The 5,714-nt window shown below is 55.5% G+C and overlaps 1 pseudogene; it reads right to left on the bottom strand.

Moving 5' to 3' along the window:
- Nucleotides 1-3,250: 3,250 nt before the first annotated feature.
- LOC133766147 (U2 spliceosomal RNA) lies at nucleotides 3,251-3,351 on the bottom strand (annotated as a pseudogene).
- Nucleotides 3,352-5,714: the final 2,363 nt, after the last annotated feature.

Raw genomic sequence — 5,714 nt, 5'->3', positions numbered from 1 at the left:
GCGGAAAGCGGGGGCGACCGTCCAGAGGCAGCTGAGCGCCTTGGAGGAGGGCAGGAGAGACCCGGGCTTGGGCTGTGAGGGTGCGGGAGGCCGGCTGGCGGGCTGCTACGCCTCCTACTACCCCGATCCCGAGGCACAGCCCCCAGCTCGCAAGGCCGGCGTCGCAGGGCCGCTTTGCCAGGCGCGCAGGGTCCGGGGAGAAAGTCCGGGAAGTGCCCCCTGAGCCCCCGCGACCTGGCGTGCCCACCGCCGCCGCGCAGTTTCAGCCCAACTCGTGCCGCTCTCCCCGCTCCCTGACCGCCCACCGCCAAGCAGAGGGGCACCTGCCACGGCCCGAGCGAGGGGAAGCCGGAACGGGGGTGGGGCGGCCGGGGGCGGGCGAGGGTCGCGGCGAGCGCGCGGCGAGCTCCGCTCCCCGGCGACGCGTTCCCGGAGCGCCCGCGATGGAGAACGCCCGGCAGCCGCGGCTCGTCCTCGGCGCCCTGCCGTCCCCAGACCGACACCTGCGCTCGCGGACGGGGCCTCCGCGGGGCCGGCCGCCTCCCCCGGCCCCGTGGCGAGCCTCGCTTACCGTCCGCTGCAGTGACGAGCCCGGCGCACAGAGCCGCGGGCAACAGGAGCAGGAACAGCGACTCGCGTCTCCTCCACGCAGTCATGTCTGCAGCTATTCCACACGCACACGCCGCCGGGGCCGCTTCTCAGATGTGCCCGAATCCTCCGGGGAACGGGAGGGCTGCGAGCGCAGCCAAATATTCACCCTCGGGCAAAGCGAGCCGGGGAGACCTCGGTCCCGAGACCGGCCGCGCGTCCGACGCCTCCTGCAGGTCTGGGCGCCCGGCTCGCCTCCCTCTCATAGCATCGGTCCCGAGCCACTGCAGGGCTGGCGAGCGGCTCCGAGCGAGCGCGGACGCCCGGGCTGCCGGGGCCGGGGCCGGGGCCGGGGCCGGGGAGGAGCGCCGGCCGAGCCGGGCAGGAAGGCACCAAGGCGGCGAGGCTGCGGGAGGGGCGAGGCGCGCGGAGGAGCGCGCGCAGCCGGGAGAGACCTGGAGAGGAGGCAGCTGGAGGGAGAGCCAGCGAGTGGGAGACGCGGGAGGGGCGCGGGGGGAGGAGAGAGCCAGTCTGCGGAGGCCAAGGCGGAGAGCGCAGAAGACGGGCTGCTAGCGGCACCGGGAGCCGCTGCTGTGGCTGCTGGACTCAACCATCCCTACCCACAGAGAGGGGAACGAGGCTGGCTGGGCACGGCGCACTCCCGGACGGAGCCCGAGCCTCGGGCCCTGGGCTCAGCGCCCGGGGCTGCGCTCCACGCGGCCTCCAGCGCGAGGGCGCGCAGGCGGCACAGGGGGGACTTGTTGGGCGCGCGGCTAGGGGATGCCCACGCCGCACCCAGGCGGGAAGCAGTGCGTTCGCGCCACTCCGGCAAACGCGGGGGCTTTTGCGGGGGGCACAGGCTGGTCCCTGCCTCCTGGCCGACCAGCGGGGAGCCCCCGCATAACTTAGCAAGCAAAAGCAGCAAATGGTGACGGGAAGAGAAAGGGCACAGCGTTGACCCCAAGGGAGAGAGAGTAAAATATATCTATTCACACACACACACACACACACACATATATATATATAAAAATGGACACATACATGTTTTTCTATATGGACTATGACATATATTATACTTATGTATAGAAATACATGTCTATGCTATATGGTATGTAATATATATGTTATGCACATATGTAAGTATGCTATATGGCATATTGTTTATTATACACACATAGACATACATGGTATAAATATACATACATATGCATGCGCACATTATATATGATGCATATATCATATATATGCACATGCAGATTTGTGAAACTCATCCTTGATAAAGTGACTTTCTGAGCAGTTAAGATTTCCTCACTTGGGGCTGCATTAGGGTTACCCACACCCCAACTCCAGGTTCAGACCACCCTCAAAATGAGAGGGATCCTCTGGAACCGATACTTGGGTCTGGCCCTGAGCACTGGCTCCTGCCACACCTGCAGGTGAAAGTGGACAGCACAGTCAGTGGTCTGAGAAGGGACCCTAATGCAGCACCGGGAGAGCTGGGCTCTGTAGCACCCGGGGTGGATCCGCTGAAGTGGATTTCACCCGTGCTGGCAATACATTAAAGGCTCAGCATTTCTGGGGGAACAAGGCAACCCCACTCCTGGGCCTGTCCCAGCCCTGTGAGATGCTGTTCTGTCCAGGGCACTGAGAAGTTGTAGTGGGATGGGCACTGTTGGCTGCTGGCCATGGCTGCATTCCTTGTACCTGCATTTTTTCTCCCTCAGGCTTGGGGAGTAAACAGGTTGAGGATTCCCTGTCTCACACCCTCCTTTGACTTTCTTAGACTCCCTGACCCTGTGTTCTCCAGACTTCATTAAAATGTGGTGTTGAATCCAGAAAATGCAGCAGAAGGTGGAAAGGAAAGCCCTAAAGCACAACTTCCTCAGCTTCGTCACGGGACCCCCTCCAGCCCCCAGAGCAACTGGAGCCGCCTGCTTCCACAGACGCCTTCCTGGACACACACTGGACCTTCCCCACTGAGGGCGCTGGACTTTCTTCTCTCACAGCTGCAGTCCCAGATGGGACAGCTCCCACGTTCCCCAGTGCATGCCTGCTTTGCTTGTGTGATCCTCAGAGGGGGATAGGAAGCCAGAGTGGCCCGATGGAAGGGATGCCTTCATTCCAGGGAGTGACCTGGGCACGTGGAAGACAGGGTGGGTCCCTGGTCCCCAGGCAGGCCCCATGTATCTGAGATTCAGCAAGCACACAAGGAATGCTTTTAAACATCCAGTAAGTGCCCCGATAGTTCAAGCTCCTCATCAGGAAAAATTGATCTCTTTGAGGGAGTTAAAGAGCTCACTTCTCCTTGAGAAATGGCGCCCCGTCTTTGCACTGCCGTTCCTAATGATGCGTGTCACCAAGAAGGAGTCCTGCCATTAACAAACGTTTCCAGAATCTAACTGTCCTGAGCTAGGACTCACAGGTGAGTTTTACATTCTTGGGATCCAATCAGGAACTCCGGGTGTCACGGGAGAGAAACTGGACGCCTTCACCTGTCATTGTGGCAAGCTCAGGTTTCACTTCCCCTTAGTCACCTTACGCTGAAAAACCTCGCAGGCCTTCGCCCCACTCCAGAGGTAAGAATCTGCTTGATTCAAAGTGTTGAGAAACAATGATTCCAATAGCCAGTCCCAACAGCCACTCAGTTTTGCTGTTACTTGTAATGGGGCGTTTTTTTTTGTCCTCGGATAGAGGACGTATCAGCTATTAAACTGATAAGAACAGATACTACACTTGATCTTAGCCAAAAGGCCGAGAAGCGATGGGGGCGTTTTCTTCAGTCAGTTCATATGTTAGAGACGTACAATGATTCACACCAAATCTCTCTTGATCGGAGGTATGAGCAGGGTAGGAAACGGCTGTCAAACAGACCGGCTGGCTTTGTAATGTGGTTGTATTTTTGTATTAATATTGCGATTTCTCCTCCCCCCCCCCCCAAGATGTCAAAATCGGTTTAAGCTGGAAGGAAAACATGGGGCACTGCTGCCATCTAGTGGCAGGCTTTCCCCGGCTGCCGTTTGCAGGAAAGTCGGTGGTCCCTGCTCTCATCTCTTACCTGATGGGGGGTCCCCACCTGCTCTTGCAGTGTCCTTCCAGGGCACCTAGTCACCCTTCCTGTCATCAAGCCACACGAGAAGCCCATTATTTTACCACTGCAGGCCTTGTCTCTCCTCGTTGATCTTTAAGTGATTGAGAAAGCCTTGATCTCTATCTAAGTTCTAAAGCCAGTTACTCAGAGCAGCCTTAGCCAAGTGGGATTAGAGCAAGAGACAGACCATGGGACCTGAGTCTCTGCAGACCTATGACCCTGTCTGGAGAGGCCTGGGTGCCTGGAAGACCAGCTCTACAGATGGGCTCCACTTGATTCTGAGCCGAGACATGACACACTACACGGACCCAGGACCCTGACTTAGCACACTGGGAATTCCACCAGCACTGATGGCCCCAGGGGGAGCAGAGCAGTGCCCTGTTGGGAGGCAAAGGGGCTCTGCCACACCAGGAAGGATGCACACCACCTCCAATCAGGTGGCAACTACAGGAAGAATCAGCAGAGACGTCTCAACCAAACCACCAGAGCAGAGCAGTGACTGAGCGGGAAGGGACAGAAAACATGAGCTTGATACTTGACATAAAAATAGAACTTAACAAACAATCACAAATGAGAATGCTAATTAGCAAAGAAATCTGTACATGTGTGAAAATCTGGGAGATGATGGCATGTTGCTCTGATGGCCAATTGTGACGTTGTTTGCTTATTGAATGTCATGTATGAAAAAGAAAGTGATGGAAACTAAACAATTCAGGGAAATTCTTCCCTAAAAAGAGGGGTCAGCATTGAGGCCACGTGATGCATCTTTTCCCAAATGCAAGCCTATGCTGAGAGGGCGACCGTGGGAGGAGGCTGGAGCAGCAAGAACTGGGGTGGGTTTGTGGAACGTCCATGTGTGTTCTGGTTCTGCTTCTCATTCCAGTTTCCTGATAATTTGCATGCTGGGAAGCATCAGGTGATGACTTAAGTCATTGGGTCCCTGCCACCTACATGGAAAACCTGGGTTGAGTTCCTGGCTCCTGGCCTCAACCTAAATTGCCACAGTCATTACGGGGAAGTAAACCAGAAGATGGAAGATCTTTGTTTCTGTCTTTGGCTCTCTCTCTCTCTCTCTCTCTCTCTCTCAATCTCTCTCGAGATATCTCTCTCTCTCTGTCTCTCTCTGTCTCTCTCTCTCTTTCTGTGTTTTTGTGTGTCTCAGTCAAATAAAAGAAAGGAAATTAATGCAAATTTAAGAAATCAAAGAAAATGTTAAAACTGCCATTTATTGTTTGCAGTGGCTTTTCCCCACTGATACCAGGGCTGTCTTAATTCTCTCCTCCCAGTTAGGAAAGAGTAGGTCCAGAGACTTGTGGCAGGTCACATCTGAAGGAGGGCCAGAGTGTACAGGCAGGTTTTGTGTTACTAGGGGTAAAGTCGCTGCCTGGGACGCCGGAAACCCGTACCAAGTGCCTGCTTGAGTCTCAGCTCCCACCAGCTTCCTGAGGATGCACCTGAGAGGCAGCAGGTGCTGGCTCAAGTCCCTGAGTCCCCGCCACCACATGGAAGATCCAAAATGGCTCAGTCCTAGCTGTTGCAGGCTTTTGGGGAGTGAATCAGAAGAAGGAAGATCTCGATTTCCTCTCTCTCCCTCTCTCTCTCTCTCTCACACACACACACACACACGCACACACACACTGCCTTTCAAGTAAATAAATGAATAAGACAACAAATCTTTTAAAAAATTAGGCAAGGGGGTCGAAAGGTGAATTGCTCTCGGGCCTCTGGACGCATGGACATTTGAAGCCCACCACTCCTGCCCCTCCCAGACGGAAGAGTAGACATGATGAGCAGGCTCCCAGGAGCTGAGGGGCCCCGACAGTTGTGAGAAACAGACATCAGCTACAGCATACACATCAGTATCAGCTCAGTGCACGATGTGTTCACGTGCCCATAGTGCATGCTTCATCACGGACCATCACAAGGCCAGGAGAAAGCCATGGGTACCTAAGACCAGCTGGAATGATTTTTATGTAAATCTTGAATTTTATAATTATTCTCTGAATGGAGGTACGAATTCTCAACATTTCTTCACGTT

This window comes from Lepus europaeus, chromosome 8 (assembly GCF_033115175.1).
Source record: "Lepus europaeus isolate LE1 chromosome 8, mLepTim1.pri, whole genome shotgun sequence".
NCBI lineage: Eukaryota > Metazoa > Chordata > Mammalia > Lagomorpha > Leporidae > Lepus > Lepus europaeus.
Note: the sequence above shows the minus strand (reverse complement) of the source record. Positions and strands in the feature narration are given on the sequence as shown.